Source organism: Tachypleus tridentatus, chromosome 3, assembly GCF_004210375.1.
Source record: "Tachypleus tridentatus isolate NWPU-2018 chromosome 3, ASM421037v1, whole genome shotgun sequence".
NCBI lineage: Eukaryota > Metazoa > Arthropoda > Merostomata > Xiphosura > Limulidae > Tachypleus > Tachypleus tridentatus.
This window is the reverse complement of record NC_134827.1, coordinates 35,010,247-35,022,825: the sequence shown is the minus strand read 5'-3', so window position 1 is coordinate 35,022,825 and position 12,579 is coordinate 35,010,247. Positions and strand designations below refer to the sequence as shown.

The window sequence follows — 12,579 nt, the reverse complement described above, 5'->3', positions numbered from 1 at the left end:
GCAACACTACAGTGCAGACAAAAGGGTGTACTTTTGTGACCTTTGACATCTTGTGTTGCTTCAATGTTGAGTGAACTTTGAAGCAACACTACAGTGCAGACAAAAGGGTGTACTTTTATGACCTTTGACATCTTGTGTTGCTTCAATGTTGAGTTAACTTTGAAGCAACACTACAGTGCAGACAAAAGGGTGCACTTTTATGACCTTTGACATCTTGTGTTGCTTCAATGTTGAGTGAACTTTGAAGCAACACTACAGTGCAGACAAAAGGGTGCACTTTTATGAATTTTGCCAATCTGACATCTTGCGTTGCTTCAAAGTTCACTCAGTTTTGAAGCAACGCTAGTGTGCAGACAAAATTTAACCTCCATGTAGTTTCTTCCATATACAGATTTGATTACATCTAACACAACGGGTGTAAGAGGTAATGCACTCTGATCTACAGGAGAATTATGTAAACATAGTACCGACGTCGAAAGTCAGTAATTACGTGTGAAACAAATACAGTGGATCCCTCTAAAGCAGCCACCTTCGGGACTGAGACAAACTGACCTGATTAGAGGGGGTTCCACTGTACATAATTAGGGTTTATGTAAACAGAAAAGGGACTGTGATTGAATGACCACTTTCAGGGGGTGGCCGTTTAGAGGGGTTCCAATGTAGTACGTCGACAAGGTCGATGTTCGCTAGTTTGTGTAGATGGTTACTTCAATTTTCAATGTACTGAGCAGGTTATTTTAAGGCCATTAGGTGTCTTGTCAGTAAATTATCCCCGGATGTTAATAATTATCTGTAATGGATGTTGTGTGAAGGACCATATCACTACCACCGTTTAGCTTTAGCCAAAAACAAACCTCAGAGCGCAGACAATTTATAATCAACCGAGTCTGTTATTTTTAGGCTTACCAATTATGTTATCTGGATAGTCCTGTTGTTCTATCGATATTTTTAAACCTACACTTAAAACAAGCATGCGTTACACACCTAACAGACAAACATTCACCATTATTAATTATTCTCATTGGTGTAAAAGTAAGCAGGTTATTTTCAGAAGAAGTTCCTGCGTTGGGCACGTCTATGGTGTGGTAACACTGACTTCGGTTTTAAAGCCAAAAACCTGTGTGATTATTTTAAACACAACTCTCTCGATTGTATCACTGATAAGGCCAAACTGGATACACGACTTATTTTAAGTTGATTGTTTCCACTCGAGAGAAAAACAACATACTGCAAAGAGTTCTGTTATCCTTTATGTACCATTCTCACGTGATAAAGTTAACACCCCACCCTTTATTTGTTTCAGGAACTATAAAATACATTTTAAATTACAGCCTTCATCTCCTTCACAAGATATCCACTGTGTGGACAGACGGTTCCCTTCACATACAATAATGCCACTCACTGATCTAATGACTTTTTTCAGTGCTGCCTTGAGCTGAAAGGTCAGTATGTAATGCATTTCATTGTGTGTCCTTTTTTGTAGGTATAATTCTTCCGTAATTTATAAATATATGTAGTTTTGATATGGGTCTGATTATATTCAACATAATTCTGTATACCCCCGACATGGCCAGGTGGTTAAAGCGCTTGACTCCCAATCTTAGAGTCACTGGTTCGAATCCGTGACTTCGTTATGATGTGAGGGTCAATTTAACTATTCGTTGGTAAAAGAATAGCCCAAGAGCTGGCGGCGGGTGGTGATAACTAGTTGCCTTTTCTCTAGTCTTTCACTACTAAATTAGGGACGGCTAGTGCATATAGCTCTCGTGTAGCTTTGCACGAAATTCGTATCCCTTTACTGTCACCCTAAACAGTAACTACTAAACCTCCACCCCACACAACAACAAGAGATCCGGTATTTCCTCCCTTCCCCAGGTGTTATGTAGAAATAAGCGCTATTTAAACTTGAAGGTTGGGGTAACAGAAGAATGTGTGATACTTTTCATTCCTGAAGAAATGTGTTAAAGCTTAATGTGCTAAGAGATTTTTTTTCTGTGAAAAACATGAATAAATAATAACCGTTTTATTTGTGTTTATTAATTCCTAGTAAAAAAGTGGCTAGAAACAATTAAAACCAAGTAATTACAAAATTACTCGGCCAGGTGGGTTAAGGCGTTCGACTCGCAGTCCGAGGGTTGAAGGATTGAATCCCCGTCGCATCAAACATGCTTGCCCCTTTCAACCGTGGGAGCGTTATAATGTTTCGATCAATCCCACTTTTCGTTGGTAAAAGAGTAGCCCAAGAGTTGGCGGTGGGTGGTGATGACTAGCTGCCTTTCCTCGTGTAGCTTTGCGCGAAATTCAAAACAAACAAACAAAAACAAAAACAAATACATTTTTCTTATAGATTCGTTAAGCCTAACAATAAACAAATATTAAATAAGGTAAAGTGGACAGTTCAATCTTCTAACACGTTAAACACAATCAATCTGGCCTGGCATGGCCTAGCGCGTTAAGGCGTGCACTTCGTAATCTGAGGGTCGCGGGTTCGCGCCAAACATGCTCGCCCTCCCAGCCGTGGGGGCGTTATAATGTTACGGTCAATCCCACTATTCGTTGGTAAAAGAGTAGCCCAAGAGTTGGCGGTGGGTGGTGATGACTAGCTGCCTTCCCTCTGGTCTTACACTGCTAAATTAGGGACGGCTAGCACAGATAGCCCTCGAATAGCTTTGTGCGAAATTACAAAACAAACAAACACAATCAATCTAGATCCTTCTTGCTTGATTTTGAATTTCACACAGTTACATGAGAGCTATCTGCGCCAGCCGTCCTAATTTTAGCAGCTAGTCGTCACCATCCACCGCCAACACTTAGATTACTCTTTTTACCAACGAATAAAGGATTTCACTGCACCTTATAACTCTCCTTTCCACGGCTGAAAGGGCGAGCATAATTTGTGGGACGGGGATTCGAACCCGTGACCCTCAGATTACGAGTCGAGCGCCCTAACCACTTGGCAATGCCTGTTCCAAATACACGATAAGAGTGCATGGGAAGTCCATAATTCTGGACTTTATTATTGAGATTATTCACTGCGACAATGAGAAGCTATCTTTTAAGACTTAAAATGTCAGTTATATTAAATGTTCGTGTTATTTTACATATTTATTTCCAAATAATCGTAAGCAAAGTTTTAATACAGTTGCACTAAAAATAAAAATAGAAGATTAGACTTTTAGCAAATCATTTACGTTATTTTTATTTTATTTTGACGTGTGTGCGCAATCAAAGTTGCGTGTGTGTTTTTTTCCTTTTAAGGTGAGCTTTACGTGAGAAATCAAGTTAAATCTATCACTGACGGAGAAATAGTAAATACAGTATACCCTCACCTATTCGCGGTTCCCCATTCGCGGCCCCGCATATTCGCGGGTTAGGCTCTTAACCCTATCGCATCGTATGCCAGTATACCAGGCTAGCGTCATAAAAACGAATGCTCGGTAAACCGGGTTTTTGTAGGTCATAGAGACTAAAAACGGTTTTCGAAGGTATGTCTGTATTTACTCTCTCAAGCAGTTTTATCGATTGACGTCTTTATCGAACAATTATTACTGAATTGTACTGTACTGTATTATTATTACCTGAACTGTGCGTACTGTATTTATCTGTCTAAGTTTGCCTTTAAATTTGTTCCACTTTCTGTCAATTCTAATACATGTGTTGTACGCATAGAAAATGACTTTACGGTACAGTAATACAGTATGGGTAACTATACTATGTACGTTTCTTTTTGATTAAAATATTGTTGCAGTACAAAATTAAAATGTGTTTACATTATCATTACTACATTAGTGAAATACATGACTACATGCAATATTACTACATTATTACTGTATTAATGAGTAAGAGTGTCTTTAGAAAGTGTCTGGGAAGCATTTAGTACCGTATATAATCTCATACATAGAAGTTTTAAAACTGCATCCAATATTCGCGGTTTTTCGCCATTCGCGGGGGGTGGGAAGGTGGGTGGGTAAAGAACGTAACCCCCGCGAATAGCGAGGGAATACTGTATGTACATTCAGTCTAGGCCTGCTGTAGTTTTCACGCATTATTTATGCTGTTCTTCGAGTACGTGCAATGTTGCACGTGTAGCCAAACCGTCACGTACTCTTTTGAAAGTTCAACGAATTCTCTGTTGTTGTTATAAGCCCCTTTAAATAATTGACCACTGTGGCCGCATGTAGTGAGTGCTCCAGGTGGAGGGGGTGATAGAGACGGGGGAAGTTTTGAAGCTGAACGATGTGTTTCTCATTTTTATGTATGTTTTTTATTTGTATAAAACGTAGTGAAATAGTTGCGGGCCCTCCTAAAGAGAAGTGGACCCTACCTCAGCTAAAATATGGAAGCCATAAAAAAAACTACAGGTACATATGGCCAGACAACAGCCGGGATTCCTTTCACATGTTCTCTTCTTAACACAATTTGGCCCTACATGGGGAGATGATTGTCACGCTCTACTCGAAACCTGAAAGTCGCGGATTCGAATTCCTGCCCCACCAAATGTGCTCGTCTAATCAACCGTGGGAACGTTATAAATGTGACGGTCAACCCCACTATTCGTTGGTAAAAGAGCAGCCCAAGAGTTGGCGGTGAGTGGTGATGACTAGCGAGCTGCCTTCCCTCTGGTCTTGCACTGCTAAATTATGGACGCTTAGCGTGGATAGCTCTCTTGTAGCTTTGCACAAATTTCAAAATAAACAACCAAAACCTTAAAACAAATACTGTAATACCACTCGTTATAGTAACAATGTAACAGCTATCTTCGAATATCCCGATCATAAAAAATAAAATACATGTGGTATAAAATTTGAAAAACAAGTCAAGACTGACCATATATAATTTAATGTACCAAAAATAAACTAGCGTAATGCAATCTGGAACAATGTTTGGGACAGGATGGACTACTTCGTAGACTGGATGTGACCTCGTTTGAAAAATAGCCCGCGAAATAGTTCCAGTAAAAGTAAGTCTTAACAGGTTTTAAATGACCCATTAATTGCCCTCGTGTCCTCCGCTATGTCTACGGACTTACAACGCTAAAATCAAGGCTTCGATTCTCCTCGGTGGACTCAGCAAATAGCTTTGCTATAAGAAAAACACCCAAACTGCACACCATACTTCGTACAACCGTGTAACGTCCGCTGCCTTTTGGAGGAAATTTGCCTTAATATTTAACACTAGGGTGCGCTACAGTACTTTCTGTGAGTTCGTCCCTGTTACTAAATCTCAAGTTTTTTTTGTTTGTTTCATTTCTATATTTACTGGGGAGTTTAAAGCGCATGTCTGGGCTTCCAGACGTAGGGTCTTCCAGTAGAAGGAAGATGTTATTTGAGAAAGATACGTCTTTGGCCCGGTATGGCCAGGTGGGTTAAGGCGTTCGACTCGTAATCCCAAGGTCGCGGGTTCGAATCCACGTCGCACCAAACATGCTCGCCCCTTCAGCCGTGAGAGCGTTATATTGTAATGGTCAATCCCACTATTCGTTGGTAAAAGAGTAGTCCAAGAGTTGGTAGTGGGTGGTGATGACTAGCTGCCTTCCTCTGATCTTACACTGTTAAATTAGGGACGGGTAGCGCAGATAGCCCTCGTGTAGCTTTGCGCGAAATTAAAAAACAAACCTAATAGCCAAGCGATGCGCCTCTGTGATTTCACCCGGGTTGGTGACGTTATGTGACGTAACACATTAGGACCCGCAAGACCAAGATTCTTAAAAAGTAGAATGAAGTGTCCTTGCAAGTTCACCTCGATGGGTGTGACTAACGTTGGACCACTAAAGCCATATGTCTAATGTCTATTCCCCGTTTTTTATCTCCGAAAGTAAAATTCGCGGGGTTTATATAGGAAAGAGGAATTTGCGTTGTGTGTGTTGCTTCCTCCCTCTGAGAGTGTAATTATTAAAATATGAAAGAAACAAGATATGTGGGAGTCCAGATATCAGCCATTTCTCATGCACAAAGATGTGACGGTAGATCAGTTTAGTTGAGATAGGGGTGAGGTCGCTCCACCTGGTTTTAGAATTAAGCAAACATTTGTGGTATCGCTTTTGCAGTATAAAGTTGTTTGGATTCTAATTTGTCTAGTAAGTTGTACTCTCGAGTATTCAAGTTTTATGAATACCAAATACTCAGAAATTTAGGCGAGAACTGGTATCGTCAAAGTTTTTGTAAAATGATTAAACAACTAAAGAAACGGAGAGGAACAAATTAAACCAAACGAAAAAGACAAATTTTATTTAAACTATTTTAACCCTTAATTCAATAAATGGACAAATAGTAAATTTGAAATACAAACTTTTACTTCATTTCGAATTAATTAATGTGCTATTTTGAACTGCGTTTTCAATGCAGTTTTCATTGGAAACTCATACTCTGATGAATAATTCATTATTACAAATTAGAAATAATCTGTTTATGAAAATATGCGTATATGTAAAAGAGGAAGCTCACCTAAATTCCACCCAAGGTAATACATAATAATAAAGAAAATCAAGATTAGATTAGATTGAACATTTAATATACCATTAAGAGTAAAGCTACAAATCAAAAGAAATATAAAGACACAGTTTACATAGCAGAAACGAATTATCCCATGTGAAGTTAATATACTCTGAGGAAAAGTAAGGTCACTATCAGGCTAACCATCTTTCATCTTAATGAAGACGTTGAGTTCTACAGATCTATGTCTCTGATGTTAATTGCTAAGCAACAACGACGGTTGTGTTTTTCATATTTTATGAATATTACATGTAGGTAACAATATTTGGGGGGCTGAGGGGGCACAAGCCCCCCTACCCTGGCGCCACCACCATGTTATTTCAAAGTGGCGTTTGTCATTACGAAATAGAGATTAAACACGTTAAAACCGCTTTTGAAAATAAGACCCGATTTCACCTGGGTTTACATGGGAATGATTTAGTTTACTATCCCAGTGATTCGCGTACCGGTCTGTGTGTCCGAGGTTCCTTAGGAGACGTCCTGTTACAAAAACAAAAGATTTCCGCACATTGGAGTTGTGGGTGAATTATAAGTGTCTGGTCAAGTCCCTATATTCAGTAAGAGAGTTACCAGTGTTAATTGAGAGTTACCAGTGTTAATTGAGAGTTACCAGTGTTAATTGAGAGTTACCAGTGTTAATTGAGAGTTACCAGTGTTAATTAGCTTCTTTCTTCCAATACCAGAGCTCATCAGGACTGCTGGGTTACGACAGAATGTACCAGTGCTTCTGTCCAAGCTTCAATCCCACCATTCGTTGGTGAAAGAGTAGCCCAGGAGTGGTGATGACTAGCTGCCTTCCCTCTAATTTTACACTGCTGAATATGGGACGGCGAGCGCAGATAGCCCTAGTGTAGCTTTGCGCGAAATTCAAAGATAAACAACAGCCCAAGCTATAGTAACTACAGACCACCTGATCAGATTAACATAAACAATTATGGGCAGTTTTAACAAGGACAAATGCATTGTAGCTTGCTTTCTCGACATTGAGAAAGTATTTGACACGATACCACTTAACGGAAATGGATTTACCCCAGGGAACTATTCGCTGGCTATCTAACTTTCTAGACAATAGAATGTGTAAAGTAGATGTGAATGGGGCCTACTGAGAGCCTTTCTCTCCTGAGGCAGGAGTCCCACAGGGAGGGGTAGTTAGCCCGATCTTATTTATCACGTATGTGAGTAATATGCCACTGTCGGACCTAAACTTAGATTTTACATCACAATTTGCTGACGATGTAGCAGTCTGGAAAAGTACCCCCACTCCTTCAATAATGGCAACAAACCTCCAACCAGTCCTGAATAATATAGAAGAATACTGCCAGAAATATAGAATAAAAATAAATATTCCGAAGAACCAAGTAATACTTTTCACCAGATTAAATAAACTAAAAAAAAGATCTATCAAAGTTATACATGAACGGATCACTTTTACAGACTGCTACATTTTTAGGATTAACTTATGATACCAAATTAACATGGATACAACGTATTAACAATATCCTGACTAGAATCTGGAAAACAGCAGACTATGCAAGAAGCATATCGGGTAAAAATCAAGGCACATCACCTGATAATATAATAAAAATCTACAAAACATACATTAGACCTATAATAGAATACGCATGTCCAGCCTGGATAAACATAACACAAAAACAATTACACGAACTACAAAAAATACAAAATTCAATCCTAACTTCAACCTATAAAGTACCCCGCAGTATTTCATCCACAAATATAGAGACAGTATCTGATAAACTTTTGTATAATACACTAAATTATTTTAATAAAAATTAGCATAAAAATGATTTATTGTGTGATCGTGACATATACTACGTACAACATAGTCCTAAGTACCTCTCTACTATAAATATATATTTAAGAAACATAAATCTCGCTGGCCACCATGCGGTAAACGTTTAAAATTAGTATAATATACATAGTTTATAAATATTTTTATATATGTAGATAAAAAAGTGACTCCAGACGATATATGGACACTACCCTGAAAAGGGCCAGAGTGCTGTGGGTTAGTCTGACCTTAAAGCACTACAATTACAATAGTAGCCGACATGAAAGTTAGGGATGGAGGAAGAGACCTTTTACGTCTGACCCTCCTGGTATCAAAAATTTCCAAGATACCCAAATACCCACAAAGAAGAAGCGAAAGTCCAAGCTATACACATACAGTCCATAATTATAAAACAAAAAACGGTTTTATTGTGAACCAGCTTAAACCTGTGAATTGAACTACTAACCATTTTATTTGTCAGTTACAAGTCAGATTTTTTTGAGGGAGAGAATTTATAACAGATTTTTTATTTTGACGTTAATTATTTTATTTATCTATATTATTATTTAATATTATTATATTATTAACACCTTTCTTCGAATTAACGTTTGCTATCTCACACAGGAACGTGTGAAGAAAAGGTAAAGTTACGTCAAGCTTAAGTAAAAGTCGACGACAATGGTAACCAAGAGGTGCTTTGATTGGCTTTCAAAGAAATGTTGCAGGTGTGAATAATTTCTGTTATTGAATGTGTTTTGTTGTTAAGCGCAAAGTTACATAATAAGCTATTTGTGCTGTGGCTACTGCATTATCGAAAACCGATGTTTAGCCTTATATTTGTCGCGGAGACATCAGACAGAGATCATTGTACACAATGGCAAGAATAATTATGTTTAAAAAGATTACACCAGTTCGGTTAAAAGGAAAACGAATATGAAAGGAAAAATTTAATGGCTGTCAATAAAGTAAAATAAAGATATGATGTTACAATCGATTAGCAAATAAAAAAGTTAAACAGAAAGAACTAAAAATAAAATTTAAAAAACAAGGCAACTTATTATAAACAAATGATAACATTTACGAAAATAAAAATATAAAAACAAACAACGCATGAGAAAAACATTATATGTTAGATAGGGAACCAACTCAGGGTCGATCATTACTTCAATAATTTAGGTTTATTCCACAAGTAGCTAAGTAAGAATTTCTTTAATTTATCTATTAGCTTTGGTTTTGAAACCGGTTTAAATGTCTGTGAGAATCAATATCGTTAATATAAAAATTGTGATGAGAAACACAGAAGTCTTTTTTAGTGTGTGTGTGTGTATTTATAAAAAAATTATGGATGTCGAAGCGCTTACTAACAGTCGTTTGGGTCTGTCATACCGTAGACTGAAGTTTGCGTTTTTTTCGTGTTTGTTTAATGTCTAATATATAAATGGTATTAATCCGTGATGACGAGAAAACCCACTTGTAGAGAAAAATATATATGTAAAAACGGCTGGTATGGGTTGAGAAAATTTTTTTATGTAGAGGAGCGAACAACGTTTCGACCTTCTTCGGTCATCGTCAAGTCAACCGTTTTTACATATTTATAAATGGTATTGTGGTCATATTTGTCTAGAAAATAATCGGTAGTTTTATGAACTTGTAACTTTAACTAGTAGCTTTATTACACGGAAGACAACCATTCTGTGGTGGGCTGTAATTCATTTCTGCATAACAAGGATGTCCGTAAGGTTTCTGAAAAAAAGATAAAAAGAACAGTTTCAAGGTTAGTTCAGCTACAATAGATCGATTTTTTCCCCCTTTCCAGAATACTTAAAATATTTCTTACTTTAAATGATAGATAATAATAGAATGAATTATTTTTAAATCTTCGTTAATATATACAGTTTAAATAATGTTTTTTTAAATTTAGTATTGTTAGTTTTTTGAACTAGCTGGCAATTTCAATAACCCGGGTTATTTCAAGTTTTCTGGTTCGTTTTTTTTTTTTTTTTATATGTACAGATAATATTCCTTCCGTTTAGCATAAGTTAAGTGACAACTTTGTAGTGAAGGTGTGGTTTTCTCATCAATTATTATGTTACAGACCGTAGTTTAAAGAGACAATGATAACAGTAAATTTATTTGGGTTAGAGAGTAATTGAGGGTAAACTTGATTGTTTTATGAAAGGTGTTAATGCAATAAAACAAGTTTTTAAGTTACTTTAAACAGGATCGTCTTCTATGTAACGTTTTCTAGTGCGAGATTTCACGGACGCTTAATCCAAGAGTCTCGCTGTTAATAAAGCTCATAAATATGTTGCCTTAGGAGCCCTCTTTGTGTCCATTGTTCGTTGTTAAATCCGAAATTATTGTGATAAAACTGGAAAGGTTGGTTACATTAGGAGATTTTGGTGGAATGGGAAAGTTTATAGCAGTATTTTAGAATTTTAGGCTCTTCGTGATTTTTTTAAAGACATGGTTTATTTAGCCCAAATAATTCAGTCGTTTTATTCTGCTTCTTTTCGATCGCTATATTAACCGCGTAAATCGAACACAATATGATAGAGGGCGCTGAATTATTCGTGTTTGACGTGCTGAGTGTCAAAATTTTAAAATCTATTTAGAGATATACGTATTTAAAATGGCTTTAGGTACGATATTCAAGAAAAGACATGGAAATATATAAAAGGGTATTGAAAATTGGGATTACTATTGAAACTGGCACATTCCATTTTATCATATAAATGATAAATAATTGTAACAAGCAGATTGTGACGCAATACAAGCGACTGAATACGCCATTAACGTTACGAAAATTTCCAACTCTTTTTCTCGTATTTTCTATTATGGTAGGTGGACAAGATAAAACTAAGCATATTGATAAAGCTGGTTGACTTACTATGAAATGCTAATAAAACTGTGATTTTTTTAACATTAATAATTAGGAGAAAAAAAAAGTACAACGAGGATACGTTATGTTCAATAACACATTTTTGTTGTTTGAACTTTGACATTTATTTTTGAAATGTTAAGAAAACATATAAAATAGAATGCAATTTTCTGGCAATTATGAAAAATTGTCCAAAGGCATTTAGTGTAATGCCTGCTCTTGTAAAATAATTTCCCACCTTTCTAAGTGGGCTTGATCTTTGGATTTATACACGACACTTTACAGGTACCTATAACAACAACGACAACAACAACAAAAAAACAAACAAACCAGTAAAACATATATACTTAGATAAGTGTATCATCTGGAATTATTTTTCATACCAAATATACATGCAAGTATAAGCGAGAATACCAGAATTAAACAGTTAAGTAGAATTAATAAAATCGTGAATTTCATCTTGCATTTTGGAAGAGCTCTGTCGACATTTAAAACTACAAGTGAGCATTAATTTTAGTATGATATTAGCACTCAGTCAGAGAAAGTTTTCTTCAAGGTTTCAAATGAAATTGCTACGTAATGTATTTTTATATTATGACAGTTGTGCTTCGTACATTAACATAAGTCATCGTATAATCTGCATCATTACGTAAGAAGATGGAAACTTAGTGGTGTTAAAGTTTTTATAAAATGTACGGATATGTAAAGGAAACTGAAATATAGTTACATCCAAATATAGTAAAGACAATTTTCGTTGACTTATGAATTCCACTAGGTAGCGCGTCAATTAAGTTTCTAAAAGTAACAGTGTGTGATAGAACTAGGAGGTTGCTGTGAACTATTCTTACCCCTGGAAACAGCAGAGGGTTGTATCCATGAGGCGGTAGTTACCCGAGAAAAGGATTAAAAGGTATGTGAGGTGGAACAGTGGGAGAGGTGAAGCGTTAGAGGTTACATTTAGATTTACCATACTAACAAAGAGACTTCGACGTGTAGATTCTCACGTCAGCTTTAGTGATGTAGGTCTTTACACCAGTTTTCTGATTGGTAGAAAACTACAATGGTTGTCTTACTATTAGTCAGTCTGGACTACCTCGTGTATCTTAGCCTTATGTAACCGGTGTTATCACTAGTATTAGCGGTAGTACTACGGGACAGCATTACAATAGAACTTGGTTTCAGAGTTGGAACTTTGAAACTTTTCGGTGGCCTTTAGTAACTTGTTAAGCAAACTGTTAAGAAGTTGTAGCTTTTTTGAGTTTGAATTTTCATAGGCATGATTTCGTTTTAAGCTGAAGTCTTAGACATAAGTTGAAGTTTGTTAGTGCTAGTGTATATTTCTCAAAAGTTCTAAAGTAAACGTTTTCAAGTTTTAATAATAACCACTAGAAATGGAAAAATTAATTATCACTTCTGTT

At 36.6% G+C, this 12,579-nt stretch overlaps 1 protein-coding gene across 2 annotated transcripts in view; it reads left to right on the top strand.

The window, feature by feature from the left end:
• The first annotated feature begins 11,941 nt into the window (after positions 1-11,941).
• Positions 11,942-12,579, top strand: part of LOC143246680 (ATP-dependent 6-phosphofructokinase-like) — a 45,495-nt gene continuing 44,857 nt past the window's right edge. For both annotated transcript variants that reach the window (XM_076493757.1, XM_076493758.1), the window contains exon 1: positions 11,942-12,071. The gene's annotated coding sequence lies outside the window, so the exon portion shown is untranslated. The remainder of the gene's footprint in view (positions 12,072-12,579) is intronic.